The sequence below is a fragment of the Rutidosis leptorrhynchoides genome, chromosome 4 (assembly GCF_046630445.1).
Source record: "Rutidosis leptorrhynchoides isolate AG116_Rl617_1_P2 chromosome 4, CSIRO_AGI_Rlap_v1, whole genome shotgun sequence".
NCBI lineage: Eukaryota > Viridiplantae > Streptophyta > Magnoliopsida > Asterales > Asteraceae > Rutidosis > Rutidosis leptorrhynchoides.
The window spans coordinates 621,903,027-621,926,551 of NC_092336.1; positions in this window are offsets into that span (position 1 = coordinate 621,903,027).

Genomic DNA, 23,525 nt, shown 5'->3' on the forward strand with positions numbered 1-23,525 from the left:
CACCATCATTGATCATTAGCACGGGTGAAGCCCTCTTACCCATGCTAGTTTCGGCCATCCTTAACATGCCATGAAGTTCACCAATGGTCTTATCCATCCCATTCATATTGTAATTAATTACAAATTGGTCAAACCTCTTTGACAGGGAGTTTAGGATAAGATCAGTGGCTAGCTCATTAGATATGTTGAGATTAAGACGGTTTGCGCGATCAATAAGGCTTTTCATTTTGAGGACATAAGAGGATACGGATTGGGTGTCATCCATACGACATGCATGTAACGCTCGAACCGTTTTGAAGCGCTCGACACGTGCTTGTTGAAGGAACATCTCCTTCAATTGCGTAATCATGTCATATGCACTATGATGTTCGAAATCCTTTTGGAGTTCGGGTATCATAGTCCCAAGCATTAGGCAAGTGACTTGCACCGAATCGGCTCAATACTTGTCATAATAAGCCATGCCCTCTAGATCTTCCTCATCTGGTTGGTCGAGAATAGGGTCCTCCAACACATACGCTTTATCCTCAAGTTTGAGGACAATTCTAAGATTACGGAACCAATCCATAAAGTTCGTATGGTTGAGTTTGTCTTTCTCGAGGAGAGACCTTAATGATAGGTTGTTTAGGTTAAGTGGTGCATTTTGCATGTTGTTGTTATTTGCGGCCATCTACAAAATTAACAAAGTTCATTTAAGTATCGATTTTAAATTTAATAAATAATACCCTTTTATATATAATTGTTTTATTAAATATTAGAATCCAACGGTAAATCAAATTTCGGTTAGGTGACCTTTATCCCGTTACTTGATTTAGCTAGGTAGTCATTTATATGACAATTGCAATCCTTTTGCAACTTCTAAATTATGGGATCATGCAATCCTTTTGCATGGCATATTTATCCCATCAATGCCTATTTGTTCCTCATGCTTCGGTGACCCTAAGTTCATGATTCCCAAATCAAGTCGTCCTACTTGTGTAAACATGTAAAATTAACATACAAGTGGTTAGGTGACCTTTATCCCACAAGCATGCGAATTTTACCTTAACCATATTAGTTAGCTCATAACGGTTAGGTGACCTTTATCCCATTATGAGTTCCCTACTATGTTTAAGTGTCCTACAAAAGGATGGCGTTAAACTTGTTTACCTTGTCGATTAAGGGATTTTAAGTTTTCGTTAATTCTAGTTTAAGAAAACATTTATGCCATACACCAACATGCATTTAGTGTATGGTTCATTTGAAATCCATTTTCAAGTCTTGTAATTTGCCAATTACTTGATATAAACCATTTTATATATATGTGATCCTTTTCTTGTTCTTAATAACCATTTATTAAGGTCTTTAGTTGCTTTTAATTTAACCAATTAAATTGTCGTCTTGCATGTTATTAATACGTCTAATTTAACCAATTAAATTGTCGTTTTGCTTGTTGTTATCTTGTGATTAATTGTATCAACCAAACATACAATACAATAAACAAACAAACAACCACACATGCAAAACAAGTATGTTCACAATCTAGCCATTTTGGTGGACATTTGTTTAGCCGAAAACAAATGTCACCGGGTTAAGGGGTAATAATGCAAAGTAGGAGATTTCAAATCTCCCACTTAACCTTGCATCCATATGTTCCTTGTGTTCTTCAAGTCTTCATCATCTTGTATCTTCATTTTACAAAATATGTATCCTAATACATTTTTATCTAGAAAATGAAAATACAACCTATTCTATTTTACATACCAAATGTAAAACAAATTACATAGCCAAAATAAATATTACATCCAATTGAATGAATTAATATTACATACCAAATGAATATTACAAATTAACCAAACATACAACCATAACATGCATTCAACACAAGGTCAAGGCTATGATTGTGAACATGAACATGCAACCAAATATGACCAAATGAAAGAGCCCAAAACCCACTTTTGGAACCCAAACAATTCGGCCTAACACATAAACCCACCCAAACCCATTGATTTTTGCAATCTACATTCATGCATGTTCATAGATTGCAAATATATTGGGTTTAAAACAACATTACGAAGCATATTTCAACAACCTCGGCTCTAGATACCATTGTTGGGATTTAACAAGTTTGAAACTCTTAAAACCATTTAAGAATCATTATAAAACGGAAGCGTGAAATTACCAATTTTACTTGTTATCATTAAACCAATTAAAGCTAAATCCCATCTTGGATCAAGTTGTGAAATAATGCTTACTAATTAACAAGAAAGGAAGAGTTTTATACCTCCTTAAACCAAGTTTAAGGGCTGCTATAAATCGTGAATGATGATGAAGAGGATGACCAAACAAAACACCAAAACACCCTTGAGTCTTGCTTGACCTTGATTACCTTAGAACCTAAGCTTGAAACCCTCTTCTTTCACACCCTGAAAACTGGACAGCAGCTAGTGAAAGAATGATGATGAATGAAGCTTCAAAACTATGAAACCTCAAGGGATAATACCCCAAACTTGTACCCAACACCTTTGTATTTGGTTAGGATTTGAAGAACACTTGAAATTAAACTTGCATGAACAAAATTTGAACCCTTTTGGAGCCCCTAAAGGTCACGGCATACAGCCTGTTTTGGGCAGTAAGTTTTGCAGTTTTGGAGCTCACTTGATAGATGTTTGAATGCATGTGTGTCTTGGGAATACTAAGTCATGGTCTTAGTTAAGCATGGGTAGTAATCAATAAAGAAATGCATGCTCATTCCAACTCCCATGCCACTCACTTTCTCATGCATTAATATACATTTATATATATATATAAAACTGATTTTATAAAATCAGTTTTTATAAAACTTAATTTTATAAAACACATTATATAAACATGTATATTATTTATTATGTATATTTTATAAAACCAATTTTATAAAATGTAACATAACTTAATTAATTATTTAACCTATAAACAATTAAATCCTTGTTATATAAGTTGTTCCATAACTTATATAAACATATCAAGTAATATTATTTAAGAAACCTTTTCCTTAAAATTCAAGTGTCGCGTATTTAATCAATGATCCAATCATTAAGATCAAATACGAATAAGGTGTTGGTAAGTTTGTTATTGGGTATGACCCGACTTGGATCATAACACGTTAGCCACATTAATTTAATATGTCTCTCGGGTATACGAAATACCTTCAGCTCAGCCATACCCAAAGACTTGGGAGTCACCTCAAACATATCGTATTACTACTTGCTATATGTACAACTCGACGCGAGACCCAAATTGAATTTCTAGAAAGGAACCTAACGACGTTACCTGAACCGAACATTTTGAAGAAATTTCGGGACATTTAGGCATTGGTGCATGACCTACGGAACCTACGCACCCACACCGAGAAACCGTGAGATTAATTATGTAGATTTTGTTTTCGGATAGCATAAATAAAGCACCGTTAGATGAAATTGAGTAGAACTTGAAGTGATCACATTACATTGACCATATGGAGTAATATTGGAATGAACGTACGATTTAGTACAATATAATGACGCCAGGCCAGCGTGACTATATTGAAGTAAATCATGCAGAAGTCCCAATGTTACTATATAAGGAATATGAAGTGATTCAAATGGAATTTTGGTAGGAACCCCTTAAGTATACGCATTATGGTCTGTTAGAGGTAGGGAAAGAATAACCACTTAGCCCAGGTACTGTACAAGCAGGGCCTTGATTGCAGAATTGATAACCCGAAAATTTGTTTTAAATATAGGCACCCTGGACACTTAAGGGAAAAGTTCTCGAATAGGGAAAACTTTGGGCTCACTTACGGTGGAGCAATCGTTATCTCAGCTATGGAGACCTGCAAGGATCCTGATTTTAGTTAGGGTACGTTTCTTCACAACGATTTATCGTCTCAGAATTGTTTAATACTAGAGCGATAGAAACCTTATATCTAAGAACCTTAGTGTTATGACTAATAAGCCATTAACAACCATGAGAGTTAAGTATTCCATAGGACAAGCTAATGGTAAGCTGGCAGAGATAGAGGAGTAATTTAAGGTAGTACCTTAAAATTAATAGGTGGGTCATTGGAAATGACCTCATGTCAACTAAACTTGGAAGTTTTAAAGTAGTAGTTGGAAAGGATTAGTTACCGACGGACAAGCCGATGTTATTTGAGAAGATTGATAGAATTTTTCAAGACAGTGCGATAAGAATTGGTTGGAATAAACCTTAAGATTAACCTAACACCCATCAAGTTAGGAAGCTTGATGTAATGGTTGGAATGGACTTTAGGATTAACCTAATACTCATCAATTTAGGAAGCTTTGATGAAATAGTTGGAACGGACTGGCTTTCAAGGATGAAAGCGAAAGCTATTTATAGATTATTCGTATACCTCGCGAGAATGGTGAGCCATTAATAGTTTACGAGAAGAGAAGTAGTCGAAGCTAAACCTTATTAGTTGCATGAAGGCACAAAAGGTCAAAGTCGAATACCAAAAGCCATCCGGGTTACTTCAACAGCCCAAAATCCCACAATGGAAATGAGAATGAATAACAATGGATTTCATCACGAAGCTACCGAAAATGGTAGGCGGTTATGACACTATCTAGGTTACTGTTGACCATCTCACCAAACCTGCTCACTTTCTAGTCATGAAAGAAACCAATGCAATGGATAAACTTGCACAACAATACATAAAGGAAATTGTATCCCGTCACTTCAGTGATTCAATTTCTATCTTAAGGACTACCCAAGAATCTTATCTGATACTCATTCTTACGCGACTCTGAATCCTAACTTATTATGAGAGATTTCTTATTTGATGATAATCACACCATCACCCTTCTTACGTCAATATTAGTCATACCAGTTCGAAATTTCCAAAATCAATGAGTGGTAAATTCTCATCCTCATATTCTCCCATTCGTATCTCACTTATAAGCAACAACTTCACACTTAAGCATTTTTGGTCGAAGGACTTATGCCCTAATAATAGTCATCAACCACATTTAAACTCAACAGTTTTCATTACCACGTAACATTTTTGCTCCAATATCACCCGAAAATTTTCAAAAATCTTTTACTCATGAATCTTTTTCCAACTTTTAACCTCCGAAATGTGAAAATTTTGTTTGCAAAAATTTTACTCACACTATTTTACGGTACGATCCCCTCAAAGTTTTATAAAAGTAAATTTATTTTATTTACCATTCGTGCAAATTTTTGAAATCGTATTTAAAATAAAGTAAATGATTTCTTATCTTTGATAAATACATATGAAATTTTACTTTCACTTTTATAAATCAAATCTTTTATTCAAAAGATATCTTACTTTGAATGGTAAGTGTTGTACATAACCCAGTTTACTAAGAACTTCGTTTATTTTCTTACGTTGTCACCTTAAACGATTTCTATTAAAATTTTGTTGCTTATTATACAAAATTCTTCGTTGCTTATTCGTATCCAAGTCATCATGAAGACTTTACAACCGTCAAAATTGAGAGATTCATGTGTGTGTATGTGATGAAGGCACTTACTACTACGTCATGCAGAGCTTTCGGCCACACCAGTTGGAGCGATGCTCTTTCTTACATAACTCTAAGTCCTGACTTATTTCAAAGGATTCTCATTTAGTGATATTAACACCATCAGTATTCCAACTTTAATATTAGTCATAACCTGTTTGGCATCTTGCAAAATCAAGAAGCGATTAACTTCTCATCCTCATACTCTATCCTTCATACCTCACTTTTAGCAACGGCTTCGCACGTGAACATTTTTGGGCCAAAGACTTAAGTCCCTGATAATCATCAAAACTACATTTAATTCATTAGTTTTCATTACCTAGTAACATGACAACCGATAATTCAAATATTTTTTCACTCAACCTTTTTCAACTCGTAACCTCTGAAATACGAAAAACTATGTTTATCAAAATTTTTACACATTGTTTATTGTAAGGTCCTCACGAGATTTATGGACAAACGGAAGTAATAAAAAATTTTTGTCACTTATGCGATTTATAAAATCATATATGTACATATATAATGAAGTTAATAAGTTTACCCTTACCTATTTTGGTTAGTACATACTAAGTTATACCTTCACATTATTTAAAAACCACTCCTTTATTGAGTTGTTTAACTTAAGTCAAATAGTTTTGTGCAAAATGGTACGCATCGTACATACTTCTAAATTTACTAGGAACTTCGTTCCGTTTATGTTGTCACATCAAACGTTTAAAGGTTTTCAAAACTTCCTCGGTTAATTTTATTAATGGTTTTCGTATTAAACTACACCATGTATGGATCACACTTTTTCTCGCCCTCCATTAGGGATGAAACTGACCATCAAGATCTTTGTTAAAAACTCTTGAGCCACTTTGGATGGCAGATTTACAAAATTTGTTAGGAAGTCTCTGTGCTCGTAAAATGTTCCTTTTAAGGTTAGACATGGCAAAAACGCGGGTCAATAAATCAGTTTTCTGGGGTATACGTAGTGGTCACCCTTTCATAGGAAAGGCACTAGGAGGGTTTCTACTCTCAATATTTCACGACTAATCACAACACCCTCGTAAACGTCATCTCTAGGATTCATTATTTTGAGGTACAAGAAATCATTTTTGGGGATTCTTTCCACTTGGAGTAAACCATTCTTTATGACCTAGGGTTCACATATCTTCTAATTCGCGCATCCCCTTAAGTATAAGGATAAATTCGGATCAATCCGCTCAAAGAGTTCACTCTCGTTCAAAGATTACACCTTTCGTGCGATTTTCTTTCGGAAATGTAGTATAAAATACTTTAAGAATCTATGAATCTTGTTATCCTCTTGGAAGGGAGTGCTTAAAACGTCTGTAACACGGATATGGTTACTCTACACATTCCTTCCTTCGTTTGTTGCAACTATATGTTGTTCTAGTCAATGTTAACCCTAACTTCAACATGTAACTGATAGGATAAAGTTACATTATACAACTGTGCTTCCATTCCATCCAAGGATAAGTTCACCTGCAGTATGGTAAACTGGGCGATATCCTCATTGTTCGTTCAGACCGTCCTGAAGACACTATAAATATGGCTTGCATTGCATATAAGTCCGATTAGTCACTTTCAGCTAAAATTTCAGTTCATTTAGTCAAATGAAACGTTCTTAAATATCGGGTTCTTCATACCTATGGTCTCCTTCTGAAATTAAGGGATTAGTACAAAATCTGTGGCTAACACTATCCAGACATCAAATCGCATGGTTAAGATCACCATGTTTTCCATTTTACCTGTCAGCTTTGTATTGCGACATAAGCGCTCAATGTTTTAGATGAGTTTGGTAACATTCATGATGCATTCCATGCATCCAGCTTACTGAAGATGCCTGTAAGGCTAAAAACATCATCTTTCATTTTATGGGTATATATTCAGATGATATATTCGTGTTAGCAAGAAACGAAACCAAACTGTTGATCTCTTAGGACAAGAGCCTTAATTAATGGCATATATCTATTCTTACTTTTATACGCCCAAGTACCTTTCAAGGTAAATAGCTTACTTCTGAGCTCACGAGTCCCTCGGAACTTTGATACGCTCCTTATTATCTAAACACGGTACCATTGTTGGTCACTCCTCAAAATTTTGGGACGAAATTTTCTTTAACAGGTGGGTAATGTAACGACCCGGCTTATTCGACTTGTTTTTGTGCCTTGTGATTTTTGCGAAACTGCGAATTTGTGCGTACTGTGCCACTTTATACTCTGGAATCTTTATACACATGGCCTACTTTCATTTATGTGTTAAAACATGCCTTTAAGTACGTAGGATACTTAACTTGATCTCCGGAAGCCTTTATGACCGTTAGTGTCACTTGACTTTACGAACAAACAGTGTACTGCGTACACGTTTAACTTTTGTCATAATCGGAATATTATGACTACGAAATCTTAATTATTATTTCATAATAATAATTACTTGGGTTTTTGGATGCTTAATTACGCGTAGTAATTTACTTATGCTTACTAGTTAGTCTTGTTGGACTTTCTACCTTGTTGGGCCTTAGCCCACCCTACACTAGTTAGTGGACTATTTAATTAGCCCAATTATTAATAGCTAGTAACCCATTAATATGTAAGACAAATGCCCATTTATTAGAGGGAACATGCTAGCATTTTTGTCAAGTATTATCCTTAATGTTGCATGGGATCCTAACATAAGCACCAACTTTAGACAACCATTAACTAAAAAGTAAAAAGGTGTCCCCCCTTGTTCCCCCCATAACCCACGGCCATGTACCCCTCCCCATACCCTCCCCACCTATAAATACAAGCCTTATTCCATCCATTTTACACTTGCTCTCATTTGCATTTCACACACACTTACTCTCTAATTCTTTCTCTAGTCTTTCTCTCTCTAAAAAGTGTAAGTATTTAATTTTTCTTCTTCTTCTTCCCTTGCCTTTCACGAAATCATCATCATCATCTAAGGGTCTAGCTTTTTAGCTTTGATCTTGATTACATCTTGTAGATTCAAACATGGATTTGAATCCTTCAAGAACATGGAAGATTCAAGCTTTCTAGCTTTGAATCTTTACCTACTTTGTAGATCTAAATCTTTTAACTTTAATCTTGTTATTTTGTTATAAAGATTCAAACTTGTGTTTGTAATCTTCATGTAACTTAAAGATCCAAGCTTTATGCTTCAAGATCTTCAAGAACAACCAAGATGCACTTTCTAGCTTGAATCTTCATATCTTTTGTTAGATCTAAGTTTCCTAACTTATGATCTCATTATTTTGTTATAAATATCAAAACTTGTGTTTATGGTCTTCATATAACTTAAAGATCTAAGCTTTATGCTTCAAGTTCTTCAAGAACACTAAAGATTCAAGCTTTCTAGCTTTGTGACCTTATAACTTGTGTGAAAAGGATCCAAGCCCTCTAGCTTAGGGTTCCATCACTTCATTTGACTTATATTATGTTCATACTTGCTAGATTGAAGTAAAGTTTGTAGCTTTAGTTGTAAATGTAACTTGTAATTGTGTTAAGACTAAGGATATGATGTAACCTTGGTTCATCATCCATCTAAGACTCTTAAATGAGTTGTGTTCTTACTTGGTCTTAACATATTGTGTGTTGATGGTAAAATCTTGGTCAAGGTGATGCTAACACATCAACGAGTTATACACTTGAAGCTACAAGCATCAAAGATGAGAACCGTGATGAGCATCAAGCACTAAGAACCTCACCGGAGCACCTTGCTTACTGTTTTCGGGATCTGATCAGACCACCTGGGCTACTGGAAAGTTAATTTTCAGTTAGTTCGGTTCGATTAGATGATTTTCTGTTTAGACCTCTTCTTAATCTGAGTTACGGTTTAGGATTTATGGCCTTCCAAAAATCACTACACCCTATTAACGTTGTGCTGAAATTTCTGACCTACTCGCACTTAAACCGCCACCACGGTCAAACGAAGACGAGTTTGGTTCTGGAAATTGGTCAGCAACTAGAGGACTCCCATACGGAGTCATATCCACTGATTACGCGTCTTTTCGATTTATGTAGAGGCCGTAGCAGCTGATCAAAGTCAGCCTATTGTTTCGACCTCTATACTTGTTAACCTTACTTAACTTTTACAATGATGAATGATGATGATGATGACACTTAAACTTATTTTATGCACTATTAGAACTTATGAGGATAACATACTGACCTAGTAACCTTTGACTTAGGTTGACGACCTTTCGGACCGACTTACTACTTGCATACTTTCATTATCGACTTTACCGCTCTTATCACTGTGAGTTATAGCATCCCTTTTTACTCTAACTATTTTTGAACTGAGAATACATGTGCTTTTTACGTTTTACATACTAGGCACGAGTACTTAAACTTTATATATGTGTGGGTTATACAACGGCATAAACTTTCCCCTTAGCTCGGTAACGTTTAGTCATTGGTTTTTAAACCGGTGAACGCGAATCTTAGATATGGATCCATACAGTTTGACATCCCCACTCGGGCTAGTCGCGCTAGCATTTAATGGGTGTTTATTATTTCGTAAACATACGCACTCGCCAAGTGTACTTTTAGGGGGTAATAAACGTTAAGTTAGTTACCAAGTGCCCACGGATAAGCATATACTTTATCATACTGATTTGAAATACTGAATTGAAACGCTGGTTTGAAGCACTGAAATCTCGTGGCCTACATTGCATTACTGATTACAAACAAACTATAGCTCACCAACATTCGTGTTGACTTTTTAAGCATGTATTTCTCAGGTGCTTAGAGGTTTGTTGCTTCCGCTGTTTAGACTTGCTGTCTTGGTGTTTAAACTTGCTGTTAAGGACCTGCTGTGCTAGAATTCCGCTGCATTACTTAGAGATGTCTCATTCATGGAACTTTTCTTTTGCATTCGTAATTTATGTTATTTTCAAATAATGACTTTGTAACGACCTTTGTGTCACGTTATCTTTTGTAAACGCTATCTTTTTATGAATGCAAAACTGGTTTTCAAACAGCATATAGTGTTTGAACTTGTAATGATCTTGTTGTTGATGATCCGTACACGATGATTTTGTATGGGGCGTCACAGATGGACTGTTATGGACAAAAACCAGATGGACATATCGAATAATCCAGGACAAAGGACAATTAACCCATGGTAATAAATTAAAATCAACACGTCAAACATCATGATTACGGAAGTTTAAATAAGCATAATTCCTTTATTTTATATCTTATCGCACTTTTAATTATCGTACTTTTTAATTATCACAATTTTATTTATCGCACTTTTAATTATCGCAATTTTATTTATCGTCATTTACTTTACGCCTTAAATTAAGTTATTTATATATTTAATATTTTACATTAGGTTTTAATTATGACTAAAGTTTTAAAATCGACAAACCGGTCATTAAACGGTAAAACCCCCTTTTATAATAATAATAATACTACTTATATATATATATATATATATATATATATATATATATATATATATATATATATATATATATATATATATATATATATATATATATATATATATATATATATATATATATATATATATAGTTTAAAATATAATATAGTGTTAAATTTAGTTGTATCCCTGTGGAACGAACCGGACTTACTAAAAACTACACTACTTTACGATTAAGTACACTGCCTATAGTGTTGTAGCAAGGTTTAGGTATATCCACTCTATAAATAAATAAATAACTTGTGTAAAATTGTATCGTATTTAATAGTATTTTGTAATAAAAATATAACTATTTCATATACACCTCGCATAACATCAAGTATTTTTGGCGCCGCTGCCGGGGAAATCAACAACGCCATAGAACGCAATTATAAAAAAAATATTTTAGTTTTTACGCTATTTTTGTAAAAATATATATTTACATAAGTTTTAAATATAAAAATACAAAAATATAAAAAAAAAATTAGTTTGTAAGCTATTTTTGTAAAAATATAATTTTATATAAGTTTTAAAATACAAAAATATAAAAGAAAAATATATTTTTATTTAAAATAAAAAAGTTTATATTTTTATTTTTCTTTTGTTAAAAATTAAAACTAATAAATAATTTTTTTTTTAAAATATAAGTTTTTATTACATATTATTTTTTTATATATAAATTTAAAAATCAGAAAGAAAAAAAATAAAAAGTAATCGGGTGAAACGACCCGTCAAAGTACACTTGACGACCATCGTTACCTTGGTCCCACAGCTTGATCATAACTCTATATGAATTTAATAAATAACCTTGCATTCTTTATTTAAAAATGATTTCCTATAAAGGAAACCTATCAAGATATGTAAGTTTAGAAAAACCATACATTATTACTTAACCAAAAGTTGACCAAAACAAAGTCAACAACATCCACTATTAAATGTATCAAAATAGAATGCAAGTTATTGTTTAACAAAAGCTGTTATCATAAATATGCAGACTCTCTAAGCACAGCGGAAGCAATCAATCATGAAGCTGAGAATAAAACATGCGAGTAACTGTCAACAAAAATGTTGAGTGAATTATAGGTTTAATATTGCAAACAATATTTAATTTAAACCATAAAAATTTATGTTTGAAAACATAAAAACTCCTTTTTGGACCACAAAATTATATGCTCGAAAACATAAAAAAACATTATTTCATTTTCCGTGAGCCACCTGGTAACCACTTAATCATTTATTTACCCTTGCTAAACACAATATATATACACTGAACAAGTGTATCTTCAACTAATAATGAAGTACTAAACATTTTGATTATAAATTGCTAGCGCGACTAGCTCGAAATGGGTTGTCAAACCCGATAGATCTATCCATAGGATTCGAATTCACCAGTAGAAACCAGTGATTACAATTACCAGATTAGGTAATATTTCTGTTCGACTCACAATGAATAATTTAAACCAACTTCCAGTTGTCCAAAATATAAAATAAATTGCATGTATTCTCATCCCAAAAGATTTAAAATAGAAAAACTGGGACTATAACTCACCTTAAAGCAAATGAAGTAACCACACAAAAATGCGAACAGCAAATGAAGTAAGTGATCAAGAATGATCACAACGCCGACCTATAAATAAAGCAGGTCGATATAAATAACTAACTTAGGTCAAGTCTTAGTATGATAACTATAGTACTTGTTGCAAGTAGACATAGAACAATACTCAACATGCATCGGTTTGATCGGAACAGTGTACGGACACACACTTCCTATTTTTATAAAGTTTCTATTTTTAGCAGGTTTCCATTTTTGGAAAGTTTCTATTTTTGGAAAGTTTCTATTATTGGAAAGTTTCTATTTTTGGAAAGTTTCCAAATTTAGAAAATTTCCATATTTAGAAAGTTTCTATATTTAGAAAGTTTTTGAGTTAGGAAGGTTTCCTTAATTAGAAAGTCAACAAAAGTCAATTGAAAGTCAACTAAAAGTCAACTCAAAAGTCAACCTTGGTCAAACATAGTCAACATTAATTTTAAAAGTGTAAGTTGTAATAATAATATAAGTTATAATGTTAATTAAAGTTAAATATGTATAATTATATCATAACATAAGTTTAATTAAATTAAAATGAATTAATAAAGTTAACATAAGTTTAAATGATATAATTAATATAACATAAGTATTTAATTAATTAATTAATTAAATATTAGTCATAATATAAGTATTATTAATTAATAATAATTTTTAAATCATATCATAAGTATTATTAATTAATAATGAATTATTAATCATATCATAAGTTTCTAATTATAATTATTAAACCATAAGTATTTAATAATTAAATTATAATTACATAATAACTAAGCCTTATAATAATTAAATAATTAATTAATCCTTATTATAAGTCTTATAATAATAATCTCATAATATAAGTTTAATACTTATCATAAGTATTTTCCATTAATAATAAAAGTATTATTAATCATAAGTTTAATTAAATCATAAGTAATTAAATAATGATATAATAAATATATATCATAAGTCTTAAATTATAATAATTACTTTTTATATCATAAGTAATTTAATAATAATGAAAATCATTATTTATATCATAAGGTTTAATAATTAACCATAAGTTTTAATTAAAAGTTCATCGGGTCGTATCTTGAGCCCCAGGTGTCGGTTTTCGGCGAGCCTTATATATATATATATATATATATATATATATATATATATATATATATATATATATATATATATATATATATATCTGCCTAATCAAACTACCCGAAACATTGGTGCACTCAAGAACACACCAAGAATAGTAACCAAGTCGTGATGATCAGCCATTACACAACTTGGAACTTTAATTCGTTTCAAAACACGTTTTAGTCATAACAGGTGATCCGTGGCTCGGATTTAAATGACCCTAACATTAAAGTTCATCCCATCATCAATACTAACACACTAGTACACCCTAAAGACTCCAAAAGTGGTCACAAAGTCGGACCAAACCTGGTTCAAATCATTTTCACAATTTAATCCCAACAAAACACCATTTTAATCATATCTAGAGTTCCGGAAATCGAAATGACATGAATCCGGAGTCTAAAATTAATGTCTTGATGAGAGGAAATCATCTAGATACTTTAATTTCACTTTTATATCAGTTACATAAACAGAAATGAACTAAAAATGCTGCTGTCCCAAATTAATCAAACCGAAAACATGAATTAACGAGCATTTCTACGCATACAATCAACAATACAATAACATATAAGCACTATAGCATCAATATAAGATCAAAATAAATAAAACTAAATAAGAATTGAAAAGTTAGGGTTCATGATTATACCCAAATCAAAAATCAAGAAGAAGGATGATGTAGAACGCGAAACGGTGAATCCGATTATGTAGATGATCTTGAGAAATGATGAACAATTGATTGTTTCATGTTGTTGGCCAATTTAGCTGATGATGATGGTAAAAATTCATTCCAAATAAGTGAGGGAGGAAGAGAGGATGTTTGCTAGGGTTAGGTTTAGGGAAAAAAATGAGGAAGTGAAATTGAAAATGGGAAAATGAAAAATGGGGAGGGGGCTCCCATTTTGGCCAAAATTTTGATGGTGTGGGCCCCTTTTTGGCCCAAATTTGATAAATGAAAGAAGTCTTGTGGCCCGAATGCCCGAACGAAGCCCGAAACACGAAAACACCGTTACGCGATTAAAATTTCGGAGAGATAACATATACGCGACAAATAAAATATATAAACACTATATATGATTATATGATATCAAAATATCATATTTAAAATAATTTGGATTTAAAAATCCCAAAAGTTTGACCGTTGGTTTGAAAACCGAAAAGATTCGCCGGATAGAAATCCACGACACGTAGAAACGTACAACTTAAAATATGAATACAAATATTCACATAACACATAATAATTAATATATTATTATAAAAATAATAATATAGATCATAGAAATGACGTGGCACGAATAACAATTAATGGACGTTAAATAATAAACGGTAAAAGATAACGGAAAAAGTAGGGTCGTGACAGTACCTTCACGTTACGGAAATTTCGTCCCGAAATTTAAGCAAGTGCAGGGGTTGACTCATCATCTAGGAACAAATGCGGGTACTTCTGCCTCATCTTATATTCACGTTCCTAAGTGAACTTGGGTCCACGTCTGGCATTCCATCTAATTCGGACGATAGGAATTCCACTTTGTTTAAGAATCTTAACCTCTCGATCCATAATCTCGACAGGTTCTTCAATAAAATGGAGTTGTTTATCAACATGAAGTTCATCAATAGGAATGGTTTCATTGGCCTCGGCCAAACACTTCTTCAAATTCGATACATGAAAAACGCTATGAAAAGCGCTAAGCTCTTGTGGCAATTTCAAACGATAAGCCACGGGTCCAATTCTTTTGATAATCTCAAACGGTCCAACAAATCGAGGATTTAACTTTCCTTTTTACCAAAACGTATCACGCCCTTCCAAGGTGATACCTTCAACATAACACGATCACTGACCTGAAATTCAATATTGTTCCTTCTCTTATTGGCATAGCTCTTTTGCCAACTTCTGGTGGTTCTTAAACTTCCCTTAATCTGTATGATCTTCTCGGTAGTCTCATGAATAATTCCTGGACCTGTGAGTTGAGCATCCGCAACCTCATTCCAGCAGACAGGAGACATACACTTTCTACCATACAGAGCTTCAAAAAGTGTGGCTTAATACTTGCACGATAGCTGTTATTATAAAAAAATTCAGTCAGTGGCAAGTACTTATCCCAACCATTACCAAAATCAATGATGCATGCTCGTAACATGTCTTCCAATGTTTGAATGGTCCTTTCACTCTGACCATCTAACTATGGATGATAAGCAGTGTTCATCTCCAATTTAGTTCCCAAAGCATCTTGTAAGGACTGCCAAAACCTCGATGTAAATCGACTGTCTCGATCTGAAATAATAGATACGGGAACACCATGTCTAGAAACAATATCCTTCAAATACAAACGAGTAAGCTTCTCCTTCGAATCTGTTTCCTTAATTGGCAAGAAATGAGCTAACTTAGTGAGTCGGTCAACAATCACCCAAATGGTATCATAACCACCCACAACTCTCGGTAACTTCTCAATAAGTCCATCGTAATACCTTCCCACTTCCACTCGAGAATTTCAGGTCGCACCAGATGTCCGGATGGTTTCTGATTTTTAGCTTTAACCTTAGCGCAGGTCAAATACTTAGCCACATACATAGCCACATCAGCTTTCAAATTAGGCCACCAATACCGCTCTTTAAGGTCATGATACATCTTTCCTGAACCAGGATGAATAGAGTACCTAGACTTATGAGCCTCATCTAGAACAAGTTGTCGGAGATCACTAAATTTCGAAACCCAAAGACGTCCCGCAACATACCGAGTACTATTGGTTCATATCTCTAACTGTTTATTCAAGCCTCGGACCTTCCCGTTACAAAATTATCCTCCTTCAAGGCTTCTTGTTGAGCTGCAAGAATATTCCTTGCGAGGTTAGTTCGAATGGTCATATTTAAGGCCCTAAATCTATGAGGTTCAGTCCTCTCTTTACGACTTAATGTATCGGCCACAACATTAGCCTTCCCCGGATGATATAAAAGTTCACAATCATAATCATTCAACGTCTCAACCCGTCATCGCTGCTTCACATTTAGCTGTTTTTGATCAAGAATATGTTGAAGACTCTTGTGATCAGTGTACACTGTACTTTTGACCCCATATAAGTAATGTCTCCAATTCTTGAGTACGAACACGACAGCTCCCAATTCTAAATCATGGGATGTATAATTCTGTTCATGAATCTTTAATTGACGTGACGTGTAAGCGATGAGTTTCTTTCGTTGCATCAAAACGCAACCAAAGCCCTGGCGCGATGCATCACAATAGACAACAAAATCGTGATTACCCTCAGGTAGTGACAATATCGGCACGGAAGTTAACTTCTTCTTCAGAGTTTGAAAAGCAGACTCTTGTTCACTCTTCCACTCGTGCTTCTTCCCCTTATGTATTAAAGTAGTCAGAGGTTTTGCTACTAGTGAAAAATCTTGAATGACCTTCTATAATAGCCTGCCAAACCTAGGAACTGACGAATCTGAGTAGGAGTCTTCGGAGTTTCCCACTTCTCAATCGCCTCATTCTTAGCAGGATCAAATTGAATTCCCTTCTTACCAACAACGTGTCCAAAGAATTGAACTTCTTTCAACCAGAATGCGCACTTAGAGAACTTAACGTACAGCTCTTTCGTCCTCAACAAATCAAGGACCGACTTCAAATGTTCTTCGTGTTCTTGATCACTCTTGGAATAGATAAGAATATCACCGATGAAAACGATAACGAAATTATCCAGATAAGGTCTACACACACGATTCATGAGGTCCATGAACACAACAGGTGCGTTAGTCAATCCGGACGGCATAACAAGAAATTCGCAGTAACCATAACGGGTACGAAAAGCGGTTTTCGGAATATCAGTTTCTTTAGCCCGCAGTTGGTGATAACCGGAATGAAGACCAATCTTAGAATAAACGGACGAACCTTGAAGTTGATCGAACAGATCATCAATTCTCGGAAGAGGGTAACGGTTCTTAACCTTAAACTTGTTCAACTCGCGATAATCAATACACCATCGAAATGAACCACCTTTCTTCTTAACGAACAAAACAGGAGCTCCCCAAGGGGACGAACTAGAACGAATGAAATATAGTTGCAATAATGAAGGAAGAAATATATGGAGTAGTCACATCGGTGGCATAGATATATATAAGGCAATTCTCGCAAAGGAGATAACGAGGATCATGGACTTCAAAGTAAATTTTCATTACATTTTCGAAAGGAAGACGTACGAAAGGTGTGATATTTAAACGAGAGTGAACTTCCTTGTACAATGAGCGAGGAAATCTAGGATTCATCCATATTCTTAAATTTATGTGCGGATGAAAAGAACGCGAATCATGGGTTATAAAGAATGGTCGACTCCAGGTGAGATGAATCTCCAAAAATAATTTCGTGTACCTCAAAGTATTGATGTAAATCGACTGTCTCGATCTGAAATAATAGATACGGGAACACCATGTCTAGAAACAATATCCTTCAAATACAAACGAGTAAGCTTCTCCTTCGAATCTGTTTCCTTAATTGGCAAGAAATGAGCTGACTTAGTGAGTCGGTCAACAATCACCCAAATGGTATCATAACCACCCACAACTCTCGGTAACTTCTCAATAAGTCCATCGTAATACCTTCCCACTTCCACTCGAGAATTTCAGGTCGCACCAGATGTCCGGATGGTTTCTAATTTTTAGCTTTAACCTTAGCGCAGGTCAAATACTTAGCCACATACATAGCCACATCAGCTTTCAAATTAGGCCACCAATACCGCTCTTTAAGGTCATGATACATCTTTCCTGAACCAGGATGAATAGAGTACCTAGACTTATGAGCCTCATCTAGAACAAGTTGTCGGAGATCACTAAATTTCGAAACCCAAAGACGTCCCGCAACATACCGAGTACTATTGGTTCATATCTCTAACTGTTTACTCAAGCCTCGGACCTTCCCGTTACAAAATTATCCTCCTTCAAGGCTTCTTGTTGAGCTGCAAGAATATTCCTTGCGAGGTTAGTTCGAATGGTCATATTTAAGGCCCTAAATCTATGAGGTTCAGTCCTCTCTTTACGACTTAATGTATCGGCCACAACATTAGCCTTCCCCGGATGATATAAAAGTTCACAATCATAATCATTCAACGTCTCAACCCGTCATCGCTGCTTCATATTTAGCTGTTTTTGATCAAGAATATGTTGAAGACTCTTGTGATCAGTGTACACTGTACTTTTGACCCCATATAAGTAATGTCTCCAATTCTTGAGTGCGAACACGACAGCTCCCAATTCTAAATCATGGGATGTATAATTCTGTTCATGAATCTTTAATTGACGTGACGTGTAAGCGATGAGTTTCTTTCGTTGCATCAAAACGCAACCAAAGCCCTGGCGCGATGCATCACAATAGACAACAAAATCGTGATTACCCTCAGGTAGTGACAATATCGGCACGGAAGTTAACTTCTTCTTCAGAGTTTGAAAAGCAGACTCTTGTTCACTCTTCCACTCGTGCTTCTTCCCCTTATGTATTAAAGTAGTCAGAGGTTTTGCTACTAGTGAAAAATCTTGAATGACCTTCTATAATAGCCTGCCAAACCTAGGAACTGACGAATCTGAGTAGGAGTCTTCGGAGTTTCCCACTTCTCAATCGCCTCATTCTTAGCAGGATCAAATTGAATTCCCTTCTTACCAACAACGTGTCCAAAGAATTGAACTTCTTTCAACCAGAATGCGCACTTAGAGAACTTAACGTACAGCTCTTCCGTCCTCAACAAATCAAGGACCGACTTCAAATGTTCTTCGTGTTCTTGATCACTCTTGGAATAGATAAGAATATCACCGATGAAAACGATAACGAAATTATCCAGATAAGGTCTACACACACGATTCATGAGGTCCATGAACACAACAGGTGCGTTAGTCAATCCGGACGGCATAACAAGAAATTCGCAGTGACCATAACGGGTACGAAAAGCGGTTTTCGGAATATCAGTTTCTTTAGCCCGCAGTTGGTGATAACCTGAATGAAGACCAATCTTAGAATAAACGGACGAACCTTGAAGTTGATCGAACAGATCATCAATTCTCGGAAGAGGGTAACGGTTCTTAACCTTAAGCTTGTTCAACTCGCGATAATCAATACACCATCGAAATGAACCACCTTTCTTCTTAACGAACAAAACAGGAGCTCCCCAAGGGGACGAACTAGAACGAATGAAATATAGTTGCAATAATGAAGGAAGAAATATATGGAGTAGTCACATCGGTGGCATAGATATATATAAGGCAATTCTCGCAAAGGAGATAACGAGGATCATGGACTTCAAAGTAAATTTTCATTACATTTTCGAAAGGAAGACGTACGAAAGGTGTGATATTTAAACGAGAGTGAACTTCCTTGTACAATGAGCGAGGAAATCTAGGATTCATCCATATTCTTAAATTTATGTGCGGATGAAAAGAACGCGAATCATGGGTTATAAAGAATGGTCGACTCCAGGTGAGATGAATCTCCAAAAATAATTTCGTGTACCTCAAAGTATTGAATCCTAGGCTGACAGCGAATATTGAGAGTAGAAACTCCTCAAACGGTCTAGTGTAATATATATCCATGATACCCAATATAACAACAGTTGGGGCAGAAACCCACCTAGTACCTTTTCTACAATAGGGTGACCACCGAGTGTACCCCAGAAAATTGATTTATCGGTCCGCATTTCGGCCATGTCCAACCATAAGAGGGAAAATTTTATGAGCGCAAGGTCCTTCCAATAAATTTTATAAAACCGGCATCCAAAGTGGTGTAAGAGTTTCTATCAATGAACTTAATGGTAAATTTCATCCTTAAACGGAGGATGAGAAGAACTGTGATCCAAATACTCTATAGAGTAATGCGAAAATTCTAATATAATCAATCAAAGAAGTTTTGAGAAAGCTTTAAACGTCTGATGTGACAACATAAACGGAACGAAGTTCTTAGTAAATTTAGAAGCATGTACAACGTGTACCATTTTATATAAAATAAATTGACTTAGTCAAACAGCTCAATAAATGAGTGGTCTTAAAATAATTTTGGAGGTATAATTTAGTATATACTAGCCAAAATAGGTAAGGGTAAATTTATTCATTTGAATCCATACATACATATATGATTTTATAAATTGTATACATGACAAAATATTTCATTACTTCTATTCGCCCATAAATCTCGTGAGAACCGCCCAATTAAACAAATTTGTAAAACTCTCGATGATAAACAGAGTATCTGTATTTCAGAGGTTACAAGTTGAAGTAAGATCGTGGAAGATCGAGTAAAGGACTTGAATCGCCGTGCGACATTTGACCGACAAATGTTACGAGGTCATGAAACCAATGAGTTAAATGTTGTTTTGACTATTATCAGGACATAAGTCCTTGGGCCAAAATTGTTCCCGAGCGAAGCTATTGTTAACAAGCGAGTTATGAAGGATAGAGCATGAGATAGATAATCTGGTTAAAACGAGCTTCTCATATATCAACCAATAAGATAATGAATATTTTCCCTACCCATGTAATACATCGGAATTTCTAAATGAGTAGTGTAAAAATTTTCTTTGACTCGCTTTCTATTCCTCATGTCACAATATTGGGACTTCTTTATGAATTAACGTAATATAATCACGTTGGCCTGACGCCATTATATTTTACTAATTCATAGTTCCATTCCAATAGCACTACATGAGGTCAGGACACGCGATCAACCTCGGATTTCCACACAATTTCTCTAAAACAATTTCTTAAACAATGTGCTAAGGATAGCACAAGAGACAAAACATCATAAGTAACGAATAGGAGTAACGATGACATAGAAATGTCTTCGAAGTACCAAAAATCTTTAAAAGTCAAGAATGATGTTTCCGGTTCGCAACCCAAAGCACAAAGGCACAACGGCACAAAGGCACGTAATATAACAAGAATGTTATATGCCTAAACATAATAGCTGACATTGAAATGTCGAGCCCTTAGAAGTCAAGAATGACATCTCGCGTAATATAACTCAAACGTCAAACACATAACCATAATAGATGACATAGGAATGTCGAGAATTTCAGAAGTCAAGAATGACATCCCTCGGTTTCACTATCCGAGGTGTTTTTATAAAAGATAAACTCGCATGAGTCGGAGAATACGTTTAAATCGGAATGGGAGTTCCTCCCGAATTCAGAACATAATAGAGATGTATGTATGATAACAATATACATACCAATACGATACAAATAATCACATATAATAATATATTATAGGCCGGGTTGTAGACTAGACTCACTAATGCACCCTATTGACTCGGGTAACGACATCAATGCAGCCTAATACCCTACAACCAAAGCTCTGATACCAACTGAAACGACCCGTCAAAGTACACTTGATGACCATCGTTATCTTGGTCCCACAGCTTGATCATAACTCTATATGAATTTAATAAATAACCTTGCATTCTTTATATAAAAATGATTTCCTATAAAGGAAACCTATCAAAATATGTAAGTTTAGAAAAACCATACATTATTACTTAACCAAAAGTTGACCAAAACAAAGTCAACAACATCCACTATTAAATGTATCAAAATAGAATGCAAGTTATTGTTTAACAAAAGCTGCCATCATAAATATGCAGACTCTCTAAGCACAGCGGAAGCAATCAATCATGAAGCTGAGAATAAAATATGCGAGTAACTGTCAACAAAAATGTTGAGTGAATTATAGGTTTAATATTGCAAACAATATTTAATTTAAACCATAAAAATTTATGTTTGAAAACATAAAAACTCCTTTTTGGACCACAAAATTATATGCTCGAAAACATACAAAAACATTATTCCATTTTCCATGAGCCACCTGATAACCACTTAACCATTTATTTACCCTTGCCAAACACAATATATATACACTGAACAAGTGTATCTTCAACTAATTAAGAAGTACCAAACATTTCGATTATAAATTGCTAGCGCGACTAGCTCGAAATGGGTTATCAAACCCGATAGATCTATCCATAGGATTCACGTTCACCAGTAGAAACCAGTGATTAAAATTACCAGATTAGGGAATATTTTTGTTCGACTCACAATGAATAATTTAAAGCAACTTCCAGTTGTCTAAAATATAAAATAAATTGCATGTATTCTCATCCCAAAAGATTTAAAATTGAAAAACTGGGACTATAACTCACCTTAAAGCAAACGAAGTAACCACACAAAAATGCGAACAGCAAATGAAGTAAGTGATCAAGAATGATCACAACGCCGACCTATAAATAAAGCAGGTCGATATAAATAACTAACTTAGGTCAAGTCTTAGTATGATAGCTATAGTACTTGTTGCAAGTAGACATAGAACAATACTCAACATGCATCGGTTTGATCGAAACAGCGTACAGACACACACTTCCTATTTATAGAAAGTTTCTATTTTTAGCAGGTTTCCATTTTTGGAAAGTTTCTATTTTTGAAAAGTTTCTATTATTGGAAAGTTTCTATTTTTGGAAAGTTTCCAAATTTAAAAAGTTTCCATATTTAGAAAGTTTCTATATTTAGAAAGTTTTTGAGTTAGGAAGGTTTCCTTAATTAGAAAGTCAACAAAAGTCAACTGAAAGTCAAAGTCAACTGAAAGTCAAAGTCAAAAGTCAACCTTAGTCAAACATAGTCAACATTAATTTTAAAAGTGTAAGTTGTAATAATAATATAAGTTATAATGTTAATTCAACTTAAATATGTATAATTATATCATAACATAAGTTTAATTAAATTAAAATGAATTAATAAAGTTAACTTAAGTTTAAATAATATAATTAATATAACATAAGTATTTAATTAATTAATTAAATATTAGTCATAATATAAGTATTATTAATTAATAATAAGTTTTAAATCATATCATAAGTATTATTAATTAATAATGAATTA